At 35.7% G+C, this 23,822-nt stretch overlaps 1 long non-coding RNA gene across 1 annotated transcript in view; it reads right to left on the bottom strand.

Moving 5' to 3' along the window:
* Positions 1 to 5,375: 5,375 nt before the first annotated feature.
* Positions 5,376 to 23,822, bottom strand: part of LOC125156054 (uncharacterized) — a 30,898-nt gene continuing 12,451 nt past the window's right edge. The window contains exon 4 of the long non-coding RNA XR_007148452.1: positions 5,376 to 6,426. This is a non-coding gene — a long non-coding RNA (uncharacterized LOC125156054). The remainder of the gene's footprint in view (positions 6,427 to 23,822) is intronic.

The following is a 23,822-nucleotide window of genomic DNA, read 5'->3' as shown; positions in this document are numbered from 1 at the left end:
ACCTTGGCATATGCATTCCATATTTTTTGGAAAAGTATCTTCCGGATAAACTACTAAAGGTGAAATTACTTTGCTAAAAGGTAAGTGCTTAAATAGTTTTGTTATATATTTCCAGTTTTCCTTTTAAAATGGTTTACCAATTTACTTTCCCCCAGCAGTAAACGGGAGTACCACTTTTCATGTACAGCCTCACTAAGAGAATGTGTTGTCAGACTTTTTAATTTTCACCAATGTGATAAATGAGAAATGGTATTTGAGTGTAGTTGTAATTTGTATTTTTCTAATTTATAAGTGACGATGAATATCTTGTCGTGGACTTAAAATACTACATATCCATGAATTATTTGTTCATATCCTTGCCCACTTTTCTATTTGCCTTTTGGACTTTTTCCTCTCACGTTTTAACAATTTGAGAAGTGCATTTATAACTCAAAGTGTTTCCAAGTGCATCCAGCATTTACTTTCTGCTGTGCATGTTAAATCTTCGCTGCCCATGTGCGCTGGTTCTCTCTCCCGGCGAGGAAAGAATGTCTAAAGAGCAATAAGTTCCCAGGGTTCTAAAGGCCTTGTCTGGGAACTGACACAAACACTTGCCACATATTATATTGGTCAAAGCAAGTCAAAGATTCAACAAAAATTCAAAGTATCGGTAGTGAAGCATCCTTCACTCCATGACTGGAACAGATTTCTGTTCAGCAAGCAGATACAATCAAGATCAACGAGCTGGATCACTTTTGCAAAACATCTACCATAAACAATCTTGAAAGAAACATGATGAGAGAAAATAACAGATTGGGTGATTCTAATTTATATTGGGGAATAATTTAAGACATTTCCAAGGAAGAATCTTTGAAGATATAAAATTTAAGTACGAACCAGAATAATTAAGAGAATAGCAGGCAGGCATAGGAACCCAAGGCAGCAATGATTGTAGCGCTAACAACCTGATGGGTTAATTAGAACAGAACCTATGTAAGGCCTGTTTGCACACTAATCACTTCACACACAATTCTCTGTAACACAAACGTCATAACAATCCTATGAAAAAGGAATGACAGCACTCTCTTTATGAATGGAAAACTGTGTTCTTGCCTAAGGAGGTTACAAGCTTGACCCCATATAGAATTGGAATTTTAAATCAAGGCCTTAACTTGCTAAACCCTAGTTTGAATACCTCTGTATAAGGAAATATCTATTTCGAGCAATGTTTCTTCCAGAGACTATTGTACAGTTCTAACATGTCTTGCAAAATGTGTGAATGATTTTCTAAACAGCATATTACATAATTGTTCATAGTAAAGATTGTTTTAGGTGCATGATTATACTGAAAAATCCTCCTCAACTAACTCTCTACTTAGAGGAAGAATCCATGGGATCATACCCAGTAGTTAGACTTGATCTGGTATATTTTTCTACCAGTGGCTTTCTACCCCAACTAAATATTTTAAGCATGTAGGGACTAGTTTTAAATAATCTAGTTGGAAGGGGCCAAAGTGAGACATATTAAATTAGAAATTCTAAGGTTGGATCCCAGGAACAGGTATTGATTTTTAAAGCTCCCGGAATATCTAAACGGGCATTCACAGTTGAGACTCTGATCTAGTTTTTGGAGGAGATGGCTTTTAAGCAAGACCATCAGCAAGCCAACTTGCTGACATTATATGGATTAAAATAATCATGTTCTAAATAGGTTCTTACTTACTATAGCAAGATACCCAATATTTTGAATTGTACAGACAGAAGTGTCCATGCTTCTCAACTTTCTGTAGTGGAAGGTATATAATAGTGATTGAGAAAAATCAATGGCTTTGGAAACTTAATGATCAGCACTAGAACTTCTAAGTATTAAGTGGGATGAATTAGCTCTTTCTTCTAATATGGAATATCATTTTTGTTTCATTATGGTGTTACGCTATTAGAGCTTATTCTATTAGAGCAATAAAGAAAAATTTTTTCAGAATTAGTAATAAGTCTAAATTTTTGAAATATAGCTTTTAATTCACTTTCAGTTGCTCAGTACATTACACTATCAAAGTATTTTTTTTTTTTTTTTGCATATTCCTAAGGAGGACTGCTTGGATAAAAAGATGCCTCTTGTAATTCTCACATTAATTATTTATCTGTAAATTTAAAGAAGAAAATAGTATTTGGAAAGTGTTTGCTATTTTGAATGATGATCTATCCTGATCTTTTTTGTACATTTTAATTGTTTAGAAAATTGTTTTTTATTCTTTTGTTATGATGAGTGAAAATGTTATCTTAATGGCTTTAAATATGTTGGTTTTTAGGTAATTTTAAACATGTTAGAAATAAATATTTTCTTTTTGTTTTTTTTTAAGTGTTCCTGGGGTTTAATTCCTCACCTACCCAGAACTAAAATAAATCATGTAACTACTGAGGATGATGTTGTATAGAGAAGCTGCCTATATAAGCATAAGTGTAATTATCTTCACAATAGTGTAAGAATTAGGGAAAATCTTCCTCAGAAGGAGTAGCAGCCCATCGTCCATGTTTGATATTTGATAGTCTTAAAAAGAGGTTTGTTAGGACTTTCAATTTATGTAACTTTATGAATTAATTCAGAAATAGTATCATAGGGAGGTCTAAGTGTAGTTTCTCATTTATCCATTTAACAAACACCTAATCATCATCTACTATATGCAGGAGACTATATTAGGTTATGTTTCTTATTGGAAAGAAGTTAATTTGAGATCAATAAGTTTTTACAAAAGGAAACTTGGATCATGTTGTCATTCATGACTAAATGATGCTAATATGTATGAATTTGGGTCAGTAAGCAATAAAATCTTTTCTGGCTTAAGTTAAATTATTGATTACTGTGCTCTGAATGAAGCTAAAACACCATTTTCACTAGTTTACTTAGAATCAGCATAACATTATATTTTAACATTAAATTTTTATTCAGTAAAATTACATTAAATTTATCTAAATCACAACTTTGAGAGTTAACAAATTGACAGAGATTGGTAAACTAATTTAATAAAAGAAACATGATTTGAGACTTAATTGTTTTTAGAATGGCTACAGTTTTCTCAAGAAGACCTAATAATCTTTTCAATCAGAAACCTATTGTCACAGTGTCTTTTCCCTTTTTCCAAAGAAAAGAGCCCATCCCTAAATAAACATCTCTCACAGAAACCAGAATGCCATCTACTGGCAGCCGCCAAAATTTTAACTTTTAAACAAAACAATTTATGCTTAATCAATTTAAAATATAATATATATTTTTAATGAAGAAATGCCTAGAGTTTGAAATAAATACCTAAGTTAAATGTTCGTATGTTTAAAAGTTGGGGTATTTTCTGGAGACACTCCACATTTGTTTCCATCGTAGGAAAAACACTTTCATGGAGAAATAAATAATGTAAGTATCAACTAGCTAATGTGATCCCAATGTTCTTACTAATTTGAAGGGGTAACACTCCCTTAAAGAAAAATTGTATTCAGAGTGGAAAAATATTGTTTAATATTTCTAGATATTATTAGTCACACTTTTACTTCTTACCTTAATGTTTCATTCCAAAGAATATTGATGGAAATGGTATACAGCATAGATATGAGAATTTCATTGAAAACCGATTTTGTGATAAAGGACTGCAGTAAAAACAAAGTGAAATTCTCCCATAGTTAGTTGTAGCATTAATTGACATAATCAGGTTTTTTTTTAAGGAAAAGCTTGAAAAACACATTGTTACCAAATATATAATCATTATTTTTAAATAGGTAAACCTGATATTGAATTTATATCTAAAAGGTCATAAATGTGTACCTGTATCTGTATCTATATATAGTGTATATATGCATGTATATATACCAGAGGTTTCATTCAATTGATTCTACAATAAAAGAAAGTAATGAACATGGAAAATCAACTTTAGATTTTAAAGCACCAATAAGCTCTTTCAAAAATAACCCATGCATCATTTTAATGGTTTACTACAAGCATATTCTTATCTTTTTATTGTTCTTTCAAGAATAATTGTACACACTTACAGGATTTAATTCCCAGAGTAGAATTCACATAGTGATTGTGAAAGCTTTGAGAATGGATGCATACCATAATCTGTCTCCTAAGGCACCCATTCCCCCTACATTCTGCAGAGGACTTGTTTCCTCAGTCATCAGTAGGAAGCTCTATAAGGGAAGCCCAAAGGCAGCCTTGCCCTCGTGCATAATTCACTCATAACAATGCACTTCAGGAAATCTTGAAATCTTATCATGTCTTTTTCATTTAAAGTACCAGAGGAGTACTTAAAAAGTAAGTCCTATCAGTCCAGAAAGGCATTTTTAAAAGGCCATTATAAACGAAGTTCTCAGAACTCTGGCTCCAGCGAAGACATAAAGGTTAAAAATTGCCCAGGCAGCCCTACTCTATGATCCTCTTATTTTAAATGCAGATTGTCTGCAACTTTGAACTATGTATGTTCGTGAAAAAGTTCAGAGAAATGAAAAGATACGGTAGTAAGAACAAGAGCATTTTCTTGCACAGAAATTTGAGAGAGAGCACAACATATTGAATAAATCAGCCTTTGGATTGTGAGAATTCTTGTTCAAGACAAAGAAGATAGTATTATTCTCCATTTGCCCACATACATTAATATTTGTTTGATGTTGTTCATTTAAATATTCTAGCTCCCAGAGAAAGTATTGTTTAGTGACATACTCAAATTTTGAATGATCCGTATAAAGTTATTCTTTAAAAAAGATTTTTATAAGCCGCTTTCAAAGTTGTGAAAGAGATGCTGAAAATTAATCCATAAAAAAATTCACATTAACTTATGCATGTACACAGATACATGTATGATCTCGTATTGCCTAAACAAACAAACACACAAAAATATTATAAAGAAACCGGACTATCTTGCCGTCGTAAGAGACACTGTACTAATTTAGATCACTGAACAATTTTTATAAATGAATTAAAATGTTACATATCATCTGCTCTCCTTTCCATCCTGGAAAAATTGTGAGGTAGCCGACTGTTTTGAAATAAATTTCCCTGCAGTTGCTATAGTGATGACAATAAAGTTCTTGCTTCTATTTGTGTGATAAAAGTTCTTAGCAGAATACTTGAAAAGGTAAGCTAATCGAAATGAAGAACTGTTAGTTCTCTTTTTCAAGGCAGCCTCCTTGAAGGTAGTTCACAATTAAAAGACTCAACCATTGTCGACAATTTTATTATATGTACATTTTCATAATCTTTCTCAATGTAGTCCCAAAAAATTATATAGCAGAAATGAGCCCTCTTTTTTCTTGTTACAGGTCAAAGTCATTGGACAAAAGATATTTAAGTTAATTCTGGATATTTTGTGTGAAAATCAATGATTGAATCAAAGATACTGCTCCATTAGCTATTTTTGTCCATTACAAAGCTTTATTTTTCTAACAATACAATGATTGTATGATATTTTGCTTCAATAGTACATGTTGTTCAAGTCTCATTTCATCTCACTGTTGATGCAAACCAAAGAGCTCAAAAGCAGACAGTTACTTGTCAAACTGGATGAATCATCAAAGACGGGTCATGGATAAAGCAGCATGACTTAGATACATGTCCTACCACATCGATGTAAAAGACTAATAGTATTTACCTTAAAGCATTTGAGAAATTTAAATGGCTTTAAAAATTATTAGTTCAGAGAGAAAATATGCAAAACTGCTTACACAAGTTTTGAAGGTATTTTATGTCCTTTTGATAAATAAGCAGAAATGTTTCTTCTCTCAAAATCCAAATAGTTAAAAATAGGAATCACAGTTCAAGGGTGTATTTTACTAAAATACTTACCACACTTCTTAATCGTGGCAATATTATAAGTATGCACAGCGTTTGTGTGCTAACTAGGATGTGTGGGTATTTGATTCATAACCATGCATATTCTTTTATATTTTCATTAGCCCTTAAGAATTAAATATTGATATAAATAATAATTACTATAAATATGAATTGATTGCAATAAGCTATATTCCAAGTGGTTTACATTACTTTTCTATTACCATGTAACAAATCATCACAAATTTAGTGACCTAAAACAACACCCCTTTGTCAATGAGTCCAGGCATTGAGTGATGGCCTCAGTATTCATCATCCACTGGTCCTGGTCAGAATCCACCGATTCTAAGGCTGAAATCAAGGTGTCAGCCAAACAGAGTTCTCATTGGATGCTCTCAGGTAGGATCCCTTTCAAGTTCATTCAGGTTATGGGAAGAATTCAACCTCTTGTGGTGTCGGTAGGAAAGAACGTGCTTCCTCGTGGACTATTTTTTGGGAGCCCACTGTGCTCATAGAGGCTGTTTGCTTTCCTTGTCCTATGACTCCCATTATCTTCACAGCCAGTACTGGATAATCTCTGTACCTGCAGAATCTTTCCCGAGCTCTGAATTTCTGACTTCAGGAAAAGCCCAGTCCTTTAAAAAAAAAAAAAATTGTTTAATGTTTATTTTCGAGAGACAGACAGAGCATGAGCGGGGGAAGGGAAAAGGGAGAGGGAGACAGAATCCGATAGAAGCAGGCTCCAGACTCTGAGCTGTCAGCACAGAGCCTGACTGCGGGGCTGAAACCCAGGAACCCTGAGATCATGACCTGAGCCAAAGTGGGGCACTTTAACGACTGAGCCACCCAGGCACCCCAAGCCCAGTCCTTGTTAAAGGCTCAGCTGATTAGTTCAGGCTCACCCCAGATAATCTCCTTTTTTCAAATTCCACTGTGGCATATAATTAATCTAATTATGGGAGTAAAATCCATGATACTCACAGCCTTAGGCTCTACATACTAGAGGGTGGATGTTTGGCGGAGGGGTGGGGGGCAGGATGGATCTTAGAATTCTTCCATTATGTGATACAAATGTATTTGGTTATTCCGTGAAACTGAGGGGGTTTTGTTTGTTGTTCGTCTTAATAGACTCCAGATAGATTGCCCATAATAAAGTACTGTCTAAGAAATTAGCTTTAAAAATCATTTGTAACTTCTTTCTAAGAGAAGGTAAGTGCACGGATACTGCAAGTTGTTAGTATTCATACAGCATTATGTAAAAGGCAGGTGGTAAATAGAGCTCTCTCTTCCTTTCCAAATTGCCAACAATAAAAGATAATCATAACGCAGAATCAAATTCGCTTAAAGACGACTCAAGTAGTTTAAAGAAGCTCAGTGGTCAAGAATTCTAACTCATGTCCATTTTCTTAGTTTTTTTTTTTCTTTACTGGTAGACACTTGATCAGAAAACTGAATATTATCTAAATAGCTGTATATATATATACATATATATATATTTCATACATATATATATGTACTTTCATACATATATATATGTATGAAACTTCGAGCAAAGTTTCTGTTAATATCAGAGAACGCCTAAACTGAGACAATTTCATCATTTACATAAAAGTCCTATTACATTTACCGGTGGTTTTAAACCATGCAACCAACAGTCTAAGTCATCTTGGTGACAAAAAACAACTGTGTGCAAATTTCTGATGATAAAGTTAATAATTTATTTTACTTTGGGCATTTTAAAATAGAAATTGAAATTTAAAAGAGGTATTTTCCAAAGTAGTATATGTTTATAGGTCAGAGATGTGAAGCCATAACCTGACCAATGACATTCAGGTCATGAGTAAACATATGGTCTGCCACAGTGACTCAATTAACCATCCATCAATGTAATTGCATAATACATCAGAAGAGGTAGTCTCCCACCATTGATGGTCAGCATTTATATTAAATTTAACAGGAAAAAGCATCACTTTGCTATAGCTTATTGGGCTATATCATATGAAATCTTCTAAAGTAATGCATTTGACATTGTATTTATAGTTTTTGTTTTCTGGAAGAAATTTTTGACAAACTGAGCTTTGGGCTACTGTTAAGGAATGATTCTTCATATAATAAGCTGGTATAGGTGAAAAGCACACTTACAAGACAATTGTAGTACTTTAATCAATTCTAATCATGTTAATATTGAAGTAAGAAGATGTACCATTTACACATTGTATAAATTGTGTATAAATTTAACATATTAAAAACTTCTAAGAAAAGCTGTGGCTGAACTGATTAATATAACTTTTTAGACATTGAATCTTTCTTTAATACTACACATGAGAAAATAATGACAATACTTTATTAGCGATATTTAAAAAAAAAATTGTGTATGGAACTTAACCCAGATTGGAAGAATGATAGTAAAGGAGCTTGAAATTATGAACAAATAAACATTGGGTTAGGTTTATATTTCATAATTAACCTGAGTTAAGAAATGCCACGTTCCTATCTGACATCCAACTCCTTCATTTAAGGTTCACATTCTAAGGAATGGTTCCACTAACATTATGCAAATTTCCCATAAGTCTTAGTGTAAAGCAGGGGGCGGGGGGGGGGGGGGACTGGAGGGGATGTTTTATTCAATCAGTAAGTAGATTTGCATTACCTTTGGAGAAAGGAAGTGTTCATTGTCCAGAGTCTTACTCCTATAAGATTCTTGATATGGAACAAAATTCATGCTGCTAGATTATTTTTCTACTTTTCCAGGATTTGAAATTCCTCTGGTGTGACTCAATTTTTCTGACCTACAGTTGTTTGATATAAAATCTTACTAGATATCTGGTTCTCTTTATTTTTCTGGAAATGACCCACCATTTTAGAATAAAGTATAATGTTGAACACAAGAAGAATAAAATATTCGCAATGTGTACCTTCTAACAAAACAAAAGCTGTATGTGGTTACTAATTGCCAGTTGTATTCGGTAACAGCCTAAAAACACCAAAAGGACAGGTCAAGAAGACAAGGCTTCAAAAATTGTGTATACTATAGAAACTAAACTACTGGGGCTGTCAGCACTGATGAGGATGGTTACATTTTTTGAAAAAGAAACCAGACACTGCAATGAAAGGTATTTTCCATTACTAAAATTAACTTGAAAAGCCAACATCTACACAAACACTATTTACCCAGTTGGTCTCAAATATAAACTATTCTCTGTTTGGAAATTATCAGCTCTCCTTATTATTTAGATTTGCATTACTAACAAGTCTATATAGACGACTGATAATTCTTTAGTGTCAACTGTACTCTATTTTTCAAGATACAGAGATTTAATTAACAATAATGTCCTTCTTGGGGAGCTTGGGTGGTTCAATCAGTTAAGCATCCGACTTTGGCTCAGGTCATGATCTCACAGTTCGTGGGTTCGAGCCCCACATCGGGCTCTGTGCTGACAGTTCAGAGACTGGAACCTGTTTCAGATTCTGTGTTTCCCTCTCTCTCTGCCCCTTCCCTACTCATTCTCTCTCTCTCTCTCTCTCTCTCTCTCTCTCTCTCTCTCTCTAAAATAAATAAACATTAAAAAAATAATAATGTCCTTCTAGACTTTCACGTTCCTGAGGAAACACTTTGCCACAGCTTCACTGCTTTAAAAGAAAGTCAAGAGGCTGCGGAGATTATTCTTGCCCATCAAAATCTCTGACATGTTGTATTTGTCATACTATGCAGGAGCAATACCTATGACGTTCTGCTCACACAAAAGATAGCCAGTAGGTTCAATGCCAGTGACAATGCCATTCAAAGACATTTAACTGGAAAATTTCCACTTGAAAATTGTGAACTGAAACTGGCTTGTTTTTACCATTATGGATGGGTTTGCAGGCAACCTTGGTTTATGCAATTGCACTAAAGCAATAAAATTCTTGTAAAATAGCTCTGTCTGATGTTACTTCACACTTTCATCTGCTAAAGAAAGAAAGGCAAAAGATAGATAAGGATTTCCATAATAAAATAAAATCTGTCTGTTGTAATAAAATACCTTTACATTTCATTTTGAACAGATGACTTCACTTTTCACTTGAGTGAATACAAGAAGGTCACCGTAGTTTAATTTTTGCAGCCCCCTTTATTCCACCTCCAAGCAAATTTATACCTTCACCCCACTTTTAGTCCTTTTTTTCTTAGTGGAGAGGCCACTAGTTTTTAACCTGGGGATTGGGTGGATGCTGTTCTTGGGATTTGGAGGCAAGCTGGATCAGAATCACCAGGACTGTAATAGATTATAATCTGTAATATAAATATAATCATTGTGGAGAGACTGACGTTTCAGGCCCAAATCAAGTTATCAGGTGAGAATAATTACCATGGAGAGCTTCTGCTTTGCATGAAATTATGCTACTTTATCTTCAATATCAGTACTTATTAGAAAAATGCAAATTAAATAAAAACCGAGTTACTAATAGAATGGTTATAAAATAAAAATTAAAACTAGCAGCCAAGTGCTGGCAAGGATGTGGAGCACCTTGAAATCCTACATTGTTGGTGAAAATGCAAAATGATATAATCAGTTTAGAAAACAGTTTGGTGGTTTTGCATCCACACAAAAACCTACCTGGATATGTTTATAGCAGCTTTATTTGTAATAGCACAAAACTGGAAACAACCTAAATGTCTCTCAGGGGAGGAAAGGAAAAATAGAATGTGGTACATTTATATAAAGGGATGTTACTCAGCAATGAAAAAAAACTGAGTACTGAAACATGCAACAATGCAGGTGAGCAAATGCATTCGTGAAACAAGTCGGTGGAAGGCTATAAGTTCTACTATTCCTTTTATATGAAATTCCAAAAATGGCAAAATTATAAAAATGGAAGACATAAGTTGCCAAGTGTTAAGAGTGAAAGAAGGGTTTACATACAAGGAGTAGCACAAGGGAGAGAGTGATGGAATTTTACCATAGTTTGATTATAGTGGTGTATTTATCAAACTTCATAGAATGGTTCATCCAACAGTGTGAATTTGAATGTATGTGAATCTTAAAATCTGAATAACTTATACTTTGCGAATTTTAATTTTGAACAACTAGGAAGGTTCCACAGTGTGATAATATGCCTTACTTCTCTAAAGCTGTAGAGACTTTAGGTGTAGATACCAGAACATGATGAGTGATGAAAATTCTTGGAAGTGGCAGTTCTTGGGGGACAAAGTCTTTGTCAGGGAAAGTACAACATAACCCTGGAACATATTGTTGTGACAAAAATTTTTAAAGTGCTAAAACAATGATGAGACATACCAAAAAGAGGCAGAAGTAAGTTTGATGGGGTGTCCACTTACAAAATCTGGGATAATTTGAACATTGAAATACATTTGAACATTAAGATACACAACAATAAGAATGGTTTATAACCCATTGAATAAAATATGAATCCATGAGGGAGGGAGGGAGGGAGAGAGGGAGGGAGTGAGAGACAGAGAGAGAGAAAGAGAAAGAAAAAAAAAGAAGGAAGGAAAGAGAGAGGGAAGGAGGAGAAGAAAGAAAGAAAAGAAAGAGAAGAAAGAAAGAAAGGAAGGAAGGAAGGAAGGAAGGAAGAAAAAAGAAAGAAAGGAAGAAAGGAAAAAGAAAGATTTGTCTTTACAACTGGGTGCTAACAAGTATATATAAGAGAAATTATGGAATTAAAATTAGAAAATAATTATTTGACAACCATCATAATAAACCTCAATAGATATTAAGACTAGTGGGGTAAGCTTTTTTATAAATAAGATATTTACATAGTTTCAAAAAATTTCCCACAAAATACTTATTAATTACAAAGAGGCAAAAACAATAACTATACAATGAAGAACCCAGGCAGACACAACTTTAATCAAATGATTAAAGTTAACATAACAATGAGACAAATCAAAATCCTGTATTACCTGATAAGAAGTAATAAAAGGAAAAGCTCTCTATGATTCTTGCCCAGTACATAACATGAATTTAATCATGAAGAAAAATCAGGCAAACCTAAATTAAGGGACATTCTCCAAAATAACTAGTCTATAATATTTAAACATGTCAAGGTTGTAAGTCAGGGAAAGAGTGACAATTCCAGTCTAAAGAAGGTTGAAAAAACATGGCAACTAAAGGCAGCACATGATACTAGATTGGAAATTTTTTTTGGGGGGGAAATTTTGCTATGAAAAAATTATGGTGATAATTGACAAAAAAAGAATGGGTCACTATATTGATAAAATAATGTATCCATATAATAATGTATCTATGTATCAATATTACTATTGGTATAGTAATACATCAATATTTATTTCTCAGCATTGATGATTATATTGTGGTTACATAGGAGAATATCTTTGCTGGAATTCTCACTTAAGTATTTGTGGGTAATAGAGTGTCATGTCAGCAACTTACCTCAATTAATTTAAAAGTGTATTTTTTTAAACTAATTTTGCAAAAAAAAACCATATTTGCAAAAAAAATTTTTTTAATTTGCAAAAAAAAAAAAAACCATCAGGATTGTCTTCTGATGAAGGGAGTGAGAAAAGTATTTTTTCTCCTAACTTACCATCTTTTATTGTTTAAAGAGTTGCACAATGAATACTAACTCTCATACTTCCAGCTTGTACGTCATGTGAACAGAATGGGCTCCTTCTCATTTGACACTATAGAATCAGCAGAGAATTCTCAGGAGAAGTTAAATGAACACAACAGAGGCTTGAGGTGGTATCAACTAGGAGATTACAAAATTGTGCTGACCTAGTTTGCACAGAAGTGGCTTGGAAGAAACAGCTGAGGTCGAGTATTAGGAGTGATGTGAAAGAAGTGATCAATGCAGTATACTCCCGGGATCATTCAAATCCCTCATGCCTTCCTTATCTGGCTATCCTATTATACGGAGCCTCATTCTTTGTGAGTAAGGGGGGAGGTACAAGTTCAGTTCATCACAGTGTCAGTTCAGATGTTGGCCAAATACAATCTCTGCAAAATGGTAATGCAGAAGAGTTAGTGAAAAAGCTACAGTGGCCAAAGCTACTGGAGATATTTGGACAATATTTATTGTTTACTGCAGAAGGTTATATTCTTGCTCAGGAACCCAGTTTATACTTCTACTATCCAAGCTTGCCACATGGCATCCTTATCCAACAGAGATACTACTAACACCATTGGACTGATTTGATCATATTGCCTATGTGGTGGGGAAGGTTGTGCTTTATACGGGGCTCTATTTGAAACTTTTAGCTTTCTCAGTCACCTAACAAATGGGGTGAATCAGTCGTTGCCTTCAAAATGCTCAGAATTCCACCAAACACTGTGCCTCTTTATAGCAGTTATGAATTGCTAAAGAAATTGAAAAAAAAAAAAAGATGAAGGGGATGTCCTAGGATGGATGCCTCACATCTTTAAACTCCTAAAATGTTCACATGTTTTTTCTGACAGTTTAATATTCCACCACCTCACTCATGCCTTGTGGTTTAGTAGGACATCAAGCATACTTTCTAATCCTTGCTCACCTGGTCCAACTGAAATTATGTGAAAATATACTGTGAGCCAATATGATGCTATGGCATCTGAAGAGTGTCAATTATCAGAGCCTTCCTCAAACTGGTTACTACAAGAGTGGATGAAATCAAAGAAAGATGAGACCAATAGGTTCTGAAGTGATACACACACATGGTGTCTGAAACAAGCCAGTAGCCAATAACAGAATCTGAAGAACGGAGCATATGAATTTTCTATTGCTGTCATCCACAAAATTTAGTTGCTTAAAACCACCTCCATTTATGATCTTATAAAGTCTTTGCTTAGGGTCTAGTTTTGCCTCCTTGAGGTGGTTCTATACAGCTTTGGCTCAGTCACCTTGGTCTTTGGATCTACCCTCTGGCTTTTCTTCCTTTTCATAAGAAAAAGGGGTGCCTATGTGGCTCAGTTGGTTAAGCGTCCGACTTCGGCTCAGGTCATGATCTCATAGTTCATGAGTTCGAACCCTGTGTCGGGCTCTGTGCTGACAGCTTGGAGCCTGGAGCCTGCTTCAGATTCTGTGTCTCCCTCTCTCTCTGCCCCTCCCCAGCTCACGCTCTGTCTCTCTCTCTCAAAAAATAAATAAACATTTTTCTAAAAAAATGTTTAATGAAAAAAAGGTGTATATTTACAACAGAGTACCCTTCTCAATCTTCTTCCTTCTCATGGAATAGGCTTTTTATCTTTTTAAATTATGTCAACATTTATTTATTTTTTTTTAAGTTTATTTATTTATGAGAGAGAGAGAGACAGATCATGAGCAGGGAAGGGGCAGAGAGAGAGGGAGACACAGAATCAGAAGCAGGGTCCAGGCTCTGAGCTGTCAGTGCAGAGCCTGACGTGGGGCTCAAACTCATGAAACGCGAGACCATGACCTGAGCTGAAGTCAGACACTCCACCAAGTGAGCCACCCATAATTGGCGCCCCAATTATGTCAACACTTTTAATGCAAGCCAGTAGCGGTTCCTTTAATACAGCTGTCTTAAAACTATGTGACTGAATGTGGTGCAGACCTGTTTAAGATTCTAAGAAACCCCTTCATTAATTCTCTGAGGCACAGCTTTAACTCTTCCTGAGGTCTCAGAAAGTATTCTTCACTCCCATCCTAGGCTTGATGTTTACTGTGAGGGCATGAGTTCCAAGAAGTACCCAGAAGTCGATCTTTACCCAACCTAATTTCTAATTTTGAAAGTCTTTTGCCAGGAATCATTTTTTTTTAACACAAAACAAGTCATACCTTCTTTATATTTCCTCTATGTTTTGCTTAAATATTGAGAAGTTATTTTTTTGTTTTGTTTTTGTGTTTTGTTTTTTAGCCCATCTAACTTCTCTCATATTTTAGGACAGGTAGACACACATATCTAGCTTCCACTTTGATATTATTTGTAGAAATCTTCTCAGAGCTAATACTTTTTTCATTTTGCTGAAGGTGACAATCACACTAATCGTTCTGTAGTACAGAACTTGAGTCCTCTTTACCCCAGTGTCTGATAACAATTTCCTTTATGCTCTTCAGGCCTCCACCTGTCACCTGGTCTTTAAGCATATGCCATGTAACTATTGTGTGATGATAGAATCTTACTTCTGGGTACCAATTTCTGCTTCAGTTATCTGTTGCTGTATAAGAAGACCTTAAAATCTAATGGCTTAAAACACTAAGTATGTATTTGTTCATGATTCTTTAATATTCACTGGGTATGATTAGAACAGTTTCACCGTGTCTCACATAATATCTACTAGGGCTGGCTGTCCATAAGGGTATATTCTCTCATATCTGGTGTTAGCTGGGATAGCTAGAATGGCTAGAGCCAGGCTGAGCTTCCCTATCTCTCTCCCCAGATGGCCTTTCCCTATCTGCCTCAAACTTTGGCAACTGGGTTCCAAAACGGAGTACTCCAAGAAGAAGAGCCTTAATGTGTAAGTGCTACTGAGCTTCTACTTGCATTTTGCTTCTAATGTCTCACTGACCAAAGTTAATCACATCAGCCCATCTCTGAGGATCCTCTGAATTGAGTTGGGAGAGACAGTTCCTCTTCTTGGAGTGCATTTGGAAGAGGCAGCACCACCTGCCCTGGGACAAAAAAGCTGGCGGGCACCACTGAGCTACCCTATTCCCCAACGACAAGCAGAGTCACCTGGTGAGGGCAGTTAACCTGTATGCCAGCTCTTTGCTGCACTTCATCATAAATTCCAAGCCCCTGTGCAGTTGTGTGACTGCTTTTCTGGGACAAACTGGTAACAGCCACAACACAGTGAGATCCTCCCCCACAGGATCAGCTTAGGACCAGACGACACTATGTCCCCAAAACTTGGAGTTTTGAAACCTAGCTGCATGTCTGAGATAAAAACACAGGAGCACTGCACCACCCCTTAGGCAGATGGATGGAGTGGTATCACTTCAGTGAGCAGCACAGCACACACAGTGGAGGCTTGAGTTGCTTACACCAAGCCTCGCCCTTCTGTGCTCTGCAGGTGCCTTTTTTAACAGGGTGAGTGTGATTGAAAGCCAGCACAACAACAGGCCTCTCCTCAAAAGACCAGCACAAACCCCTCACATGCCCCAGGTCTACTGACCATAGAGTGTTGCAGACTTCAGCTCTAGAGGAAATAAGACCAGGCACAGGCTTTTCTAACACATAAAAGACAGACCTGGACAACATTCCAAGACGGAAGAACCCATCCCAAAAGAAAGAACAAGAAGAGGTCATGGCCAGAGAGCTAACCAAAATAGATAAGTAATATGCCTGAACCAGAATTTAAAAAAAAAAAAAACAATTATAAGGATACCAGCTGGGCTTGAGAAAAGGATTGAAGAAACCAGAAAGACACTTACCACAGAGATAAGAGACCTAAAAACTAAACAGTCTGATTGAAGATTAAAAAGATTAAATAAATGCTCTAGCTGAGGTTCAAACCTGATTGTATGTAATGATCACAAGGATGGAAGACACAGAGGAATCAATAAGTGATAGAGAAGATAAAGTTATGGAAAATAATGACACTGAAAAGTAGAGGGAAAGAAAAATATTAGATCACAAATGTAGACTTAGGGAACTCAGTATCTCTATAAAGTATAATAACATTTGTGTCAAAAGAGTCCCAGAAGAAGAAGAGAAGGAAAAAGGGGCAGAAGGTTTATTTGAACAAATTTATAGCTGAAAACGTCCTTAATCTGGGGAAAGAAACAGACATCCAAATCCAGGGGGCACAGAGAACTGCCATCAAAATCAATAAAAGCAGGCCAGCACCAAGGCATAGTGTAGTAAAATTTTACAGAGATAAAGAAAGAATCCTGACAGCAGCAATGGAAAAGAAATCCTTAACTTACAAGGGAAGATGCATAAGGTTGGCTGCAGACTTATCAACAGAAACTTGGCAGGCCAAAAGGGAGAGGCATGATATATTCAACATGCTGAATGGGAAAAATATGCAGCCATGAATACTTTATCCAGGAAGGCTGTCATCCAGAATAGAAGGATAGATAAAGTTGCCCAGAAAAGCAAAAACTAAAGGAGTTCATGGCCACTAAACCAGCCCTGCAAGAAATATTAAAAGAAACTCCTTGAGGGGCGCCTGGGTGGCGCAGTCGGTTAAGCGTCCGACTTCAGCCAGGTCACGATCTCGCGGTCCGTGAGTTTGAGCCCCGCGTCAGGCTCTGGGCTGATGGCTCAGAGCCTGGAGCCTGTTTCCGATTCTGTGTCTCCCTCTCTCTCTGCCCCTCCCCCGTTCATGCTCTGTCTCTCTCTGTCCCCAAAATAAATAAACGTTAAAAAAAAAAATTAAAAAAAAGAAACTCCTTGAGTGGGAGAGAAAAACCAAAAGCAGTAAAGACTAGAAAGGAACAGAGAAACTCTCCAGAAACAATTTTACAGGTAATGCAATGGCACTAAATTAATATCTATCAATAATCACTCTGAATGTAAATGGACTAAATGCTCCAATCAAAAGACATAGGGGGGGCGCCTGGGTGGCGCAGTCGGTTAAGCGTCCGACTTCAGCCAGGTCACGATCTCGCGGTCCGTGAGTTCGAGCCCCGCGTCGGGCTCTGGGCTGATGGCTCAGAGCCTGGAGCTTGTTTCCGATTCTGTGTCTCCCTCTCTCTCTGCCCCTCCCCTGTTCATGCTCTGTCTCTCTCTGTCCCCAAAAAGGTAAATAAACGTTGAAAAAAAAAAATTTAAAAAAAAAAAAAAAAAAAAAAAAAAAAGACATAGGGAATCAGAATGGATAAAACAAACAACAACAAAAAAAACCAAGATCCATCTATAGGCTGCCTACAAGAGACTCATTTTAGACCCAAAGATACATCCAGATTTAAAGTAAGAGGATGGAGAACCATCTATCATGCTAATGGTCGTCAAAAGAAAGCTGGAGTAGCCATACTTATATCAGACAAACGAAATTTTAAACCAAATACTGTAACAAGAGATGAAGAAGGGCACTACATCATAATAAAGGGATCTAACAAGATCTAACAACTATAAGAATTTATGCTCCTAACTTGAAGAACCCAAATATAAATCAATTAGTAACAAACATAAAGAAACTCACTGTTAACAATATAATAATAGTAGGAGACTTTAACATCCCACTTACAACAATGGACAGATCGTCTAAGCAGAAAATCATTAAGGAAACAATGGCTTTGAATGACACACTGGACCAGATGGACTTAACATATTTAATAATATATTTATAGAATATGTATAAGATGTGTTTGTTTTTTTTCCTGTTAGAATGTGAACATTTGGAGTACATGTTTATTACATCTCTAGAGACCTGTTACTGTGTCAGGGTTAAAACTGTTTCTACAGTAAATGAAAGGTTAAGAATGTTGAGAATAATTAAAACCATTTCCATATTCCAGAGTAACTGATAACGGTTATTCCCATGCAACTGATAACTGTACAAATGAGGCCAACCAATTCACCAAAACCAAATCATTTAAGGCCAAAATTTAGTGTGAATTGGTCTTTCACTAAATTGGACATTTATCAATTTGCTTTTAGGCAAATTGGCATCCTATGAATTGATTCTTGGTAAATTTCCTAATGCTCTCTCTGTTTAATGGCCTTAGAAGAGTCAACCTGTATAATTGAAGCACTTGATTCTGGGTGGTTTGCTTTGTAGGAAGGGCAAATTAATCTGCATAAAATTGACTTCTTTACAGTTATTTTTGTCAGGATAACAAATAATATTACCTTTTATTTTCTTCAGTGTTTTAGATTTCAAAAGCCTGGTCGGTCTAATTAATTCTATCTTTAAAAGGAAAGAAAAACAAAAAACAACTTTATCTTAATACTAAAACCATTTTAAAGTCATTCAGGAGTTTGAGGAAGCCTTACAAGGTACATGAGCATGATACTTTGCTCCTGCCCCCACTTCTATTCAAAGCATTTCTTTTCATGTGTTAATTCAATAGAAAAGAGACTGGGCTTCAAGTCTGTCTCTCTAGTATGTACTACATACTGGGAATGTGATAAATGTATTTATTCATTTTAACCAAATTCTACCACAACAAAACAATTTAGAGGCCCCATGGAGTATATTATAATGGGATTTTACCTGTACTTTGATTGAATTAAAGAATCCTATATAGAAATCAGCTATTTAAACATCATCCACAAGGACTTGAATCATAACGTTTTTCTCTGAAGGAGCACATTATTTACCAGTTTTGGACAGAGGCTAATTAATCCACATTTTGGATGGTACCACTGCTGGCTTATGACAATGTGCTCTGCAACCCTCCACTCACATAATTCTCTCCCATAGAAAACCTGCATGAAATTTTCTAAGCAGGAATCCACATGAATTTCTTGGAAGTAGCTCAGACTTTTCATTACGCTTCTGATGTTTATAGGGGGATTATTTTCCCACATTAAATAATATCACTTATTTAAAATCAGAAATCTGTTTTCACAATTTTATCTTATCCATTTACCTTTCTTCCCAAAATGTGTTTTAATATAGATGGTAAATACAGCTTGATTACTTTATATACTCATAACATCGACTGAAATAGGATATAATGACAAGCAATGATCACCAGAAAGCCATCTCATTATGATTATTTTAGCATTTGATAGAGGTTTTGCCTAAGGCAAAGCCAGGAGCTTCATTTATTTCAAAGAGATAAAAACAAGGAAATATGCACATTTGGCATTAAATATGATTATGCAATCAAGGTCTATGAAAGGTAGAGAAGAAATTTATATTCACATGTACATCCTTTCTGACCTTTGAGACTTCCTAGTGACCACAGGGACACTGTCAGCCTACCTATTCTGCAAGTCTAACTGCAGCCCCAGTCTGAAGAGCCAAGGATTGCACACATCTTTGTAATAACATCAGATTTCCATGTGACAAGACATTTGCTATTATATGTTATTTTTTTAATTGCAAGGCTGATGAGTTTAAGTCAACATATTTCTTTCTGGCTCCTTCTGCTTGTCAGCTGTAGCTGGATTGATAAAATGCAAATGAACAAATCATTAACGAGTACTGGTTATGAATCTCTCAGGCAGTTCAGGACCCTATCAAATCCTGCACCTATTACTTTGTGTGATTGATGTACTATTGTAAGTGATTGTTCCTGATCTTATTAAATCTTATTGATTTTTTCCCAGTTTCTATTTTATGCAGGGCCAGGCTTGGACTATTATGAATGTTGCTGAACACTGTTAATCAAGCTTACACAGCTATTTTGATGGCAAACAATTAGAACTCTGCAGCTCTACCTTGCAATTAGCTTCAGGGATATGGACCTCAGCACCATAATAATGAAAGAGACCGCCTTCAAGCACGGTAATGAGATTTACAATTATGACCCCAAATAACCCCTGAATATAACCAATCTGCAAATTTGGATGTGTTTATCAATAATTTCTCCATTTTTGTGAAAATGAATTTGAGAATTTTTCTCAAAAATATTCTTTCCTAGCAGAATCATCCTTGTAATATATTACACCCATGTAATATATTACAAACGAAGCTTAAGGGTTTTGATTATATAAAATTGCTGTTATAAACACTTTATATGATAGCTGACTTAAAAATGCATAAGCGGATTAAAAATAATTCAAATAATTTCTCAAATAGGTGCATGAAATTTATATTTTCCAAATATGACAGTAGAATTTGTTAAAGGAGGTATGGAACATAAGTATCATTTGCTTTTATTTTTGCTAGTAGATTTATTTATTTAACCGATTTTTATTAGGCATCTACTATGTGAATAGTACTGCAGTTGAATCTACGAATCACACAAAGATGACTTAACTCTACTTCTTTCTACACTGTTCTGATATAATATCATAAATGTTTAAATTAATATGTCAAGAGTATCCATGTCCGTGTAATTCTATTTAAGTCTATCAGGGGGAATTTCATGGATAAATTTTATTCCAAACCTCTACATTCCTTAGGTACAAATTCTTTTTTTACTCCTTATTCCTAGCAAAAGACATTATTTCCTTCTTTATTTAGAATGTAGTATCTGGTGAGATTTTTCTTATTCAACCACATCTTTTCCCTCTTGTCACTTAGGGAGAAATGCTGTCTTTACCTATTTCTTCAGCAATGATTTTATTCCCACACCCTCTCGACTTCTTATTTGCCTCATTGCATTAATTTTGTTTCTAGTTTGTACTTGCTCTCTTTCCACTGACACTTTTTTCTTTGAGAAACACAGGTTACCCACTCCCTGGAGCAAAGCAACTAATTAACTAGCCATCCCAACTTATATCTGAGGCTGACGTTATGTAACTCTACAATATCTTTCACTTTTCTTTCAAACTTCTGCATCTAGTGTTTGATGACTGTGGTCTCCACTGTAAGGCATATGGCATTTTGAAGAACAGCTCTGTTGGCAAAGGCTAAAAATAAACCATTAAACTTCCAGAGTGTTTAATAGCAAGAAAAGTGTTAAGACAGACCTCACCCATCCTGAAGCCTCACTATATGTCAGGCGTGGGGTGAGGTTGATACAAGGTCAGAGCTGTGATAAGAGTCAGGGATATTAGTTGCCAACAATTACTAACTCCTGGCCCATTATAGCCTGGCCTGCGTGACTCCCGGTTAAACAAACAGCCATTCTGATTGTAACTTCCTTATTTTTCTTAGTGGTATCTTGCAATGAGAAGTAGAAAGAGCAACATAGTAGCTTTAAGGTCAGAAAATAGCAAATTTGGAGTCTTGTTTAAAACCACTTATGAGTTATGTAACATTAAAAAAATTACCTAAATCCTTCTGAGCCTCAGCTTCTTCATTTGATATTTAGAACTCACGGGGGGCCATTTTTAAGGATTGGAAATAATGTATTAGAATAATGTATTGCATTGCACATGATCATAAATTGCCTACCTCACTTATGCCATCTTCCCAGAGAATATGTCTCTACCAGCACTACTTGGAAAGAAATAGGCTTCATAACTTCCTACTCTCTCTCCTAACTATTGTTGATTTTAATTAGATCAGGGAGAGACATTTGACCCTAGCCTAAGCCGAAGAGAAATTCTCTTTCTCTCTGTCTTTGTCTCTGTCTCTGTCTTTCTGTCCCTCTACCACTTGCTCATTCTTGCTCACCCTCTCAATCTCTATCTCTCCCATTTTTACTAACACAAGAAGAGTTTATCAGCACTTAAGAGTGACATGCTATTCTATTAAATAAAAATCAGAGTTTTTATCCATGCAAGACAAAGGGAGATACAGGCTGAAATTATAGAGAATCATTAGGACAGCCTGCAGATACAGAGCAGAAAATGATGCAGATGTTCTTATAAAAATAGGTTAAGATACCCACGGGTGGGAAGTGATGAAGAGACAAAGACAAAGCGGGATGGGAGAGAGACAGAAAGAGAGAGAGGGCAAGAGAGATGGATTTAACACACACGCACATGCAAGCAAGCCCTGTCCTGGTTCTTGACGATCTCGTTGCTATAAAATCTCGCTATGTTTGAAGGTCATGAAAACTTATAAACTTAACCCTTCCTTACATGTTTGTTGCTGTTGCCCTTTGTTTGCTTGTTTGAGCTAATCTTAGCCAATCTTTGTCCAATAAATGGTAGCTTCTGTTATTTATTCATTCAAGGGGGGTTTATGATGACCTATTCTATGCTCAGAGAACAATAGTCAAGAAATCAAAAACCCTGCCTTTTGAAGTTTTCCTTGAACTTCCTCTTTTACAAGTCTTCCTCTCTTAACACTTTGGAGTAACTTGTCACTTAACTGTTTGAAATTCCGTATGCAGCTCAGCAATGAATCCTGGGACTCTTACTGGTTGGTATTGCCTATTCTTTCCGCTGACTCTGCCTTGGCCCAGCGCCTGGTGGTAGCACACACACCTACTGCCCAGGCCATCTTATCTCTTTTGCCTTATCTTTCCAGACTGTTCTACAAACTTACAGACATATCATAGAGCCAAACGTTAACTGTGTTATTTCCTTGTTTAGAAAAAAATTGATGACGGAGTGTTCTTACAGTAAAATAAAATTTAAAAGAAATTGATGATTTTTCGTTTACCCATGGCTAAATCCAAACTCCTTCAGCCATATGTTAAAAGCTCACTAGCATCAACCAATTTTTCCAACTAGATTTTCTACCAACTTGTAAATCAATTTCTCTACATTATTAATACTTTATATAATTTTATACTTGCATCTCTTATTTGTGTTTACATTCTATTTTTCTCCTAAAGTGAAATACTTCTTGTTTGTCTGAATTTTTACTTCAGGAAATTTTTTAAGACTGTGCAATAATACTTTCTGAGTTTGAATCTTGGTCTTCTCCTTTTTTCAGTTATGTAGTATTGAGGGAGGTATTTAACCAGCCTGTGCCCTTATTGTTTTATCTACTTAAAATAGCACTTATCGCATAAAGATTTTCACTCAAATTTTTTAGAATTGTGGTAGACAGCCTCTAAGATGGAGTCCAGTGATCCTTGGTTTTCTGGTTTTCACACACTTGTGTAATGCCACACTTTTGATTATGGCAACTTCCTAACTTGTTTCTAATGTATAAAATATGGCAGCAGTGATGGATGTCTCTTCTGAGATTGTTACAAATGACTGTGGCTTCCATCTTGGGTACTCTTTCTTGCTTTCCTTTGGAATGTTCACCTTGGAGAAAGCCAGCTATTATGTCATGAGGTAGCCCTAGAGAGATGCTCACTTGAGTGAACTTGTAAGGAGAACTTCTGAGGTCTGCTAACAACCAAATGAGTTTGGAAGTGTGTACTTCAGCCCCCATCAATCCTTAAAATTACTGCAGCATTGACTGAATGATAGCTTGACTACAACCTTATGAAACATCTGGACCCAGAAGCCCCAGCTAAGCTATGCCTGGACTCCTGACCCACAAAACTTATGAGATAATAAATGTTTGTAGTTTTAAGCTGTTAATTTGGGACATAATTTGTCATCCAGTAATAGATGACTCAAGAATTAAATAAGGTAATGAAAATTCATAGAAAGAGTTTAAGTACCAAAAAAAAAAGTTAACTGCTAATTGTATTGCTAATACTATGGGCCACATTC

The sequence above is a fragment of the Prionailurus viverrinus genome, chromosome F2, assembly GCF_022837055.1.
Source record: "Prionailurus viverrinus isolate Anna chromosome F2, UM_Priviv_1.0, whole genome shotgun sequence".
Classification (NCBI taxonomy): Eukaryota; Metazoa; Chordata; class Mammalia; order Carnivora; family Felidae; genus Prionailurus; species Prionailurus viverrinus.
Note: the sequence above shows the minus strand (reverse complement) of the source record. Positions and strands in the feature narration are given on the sequence as shown.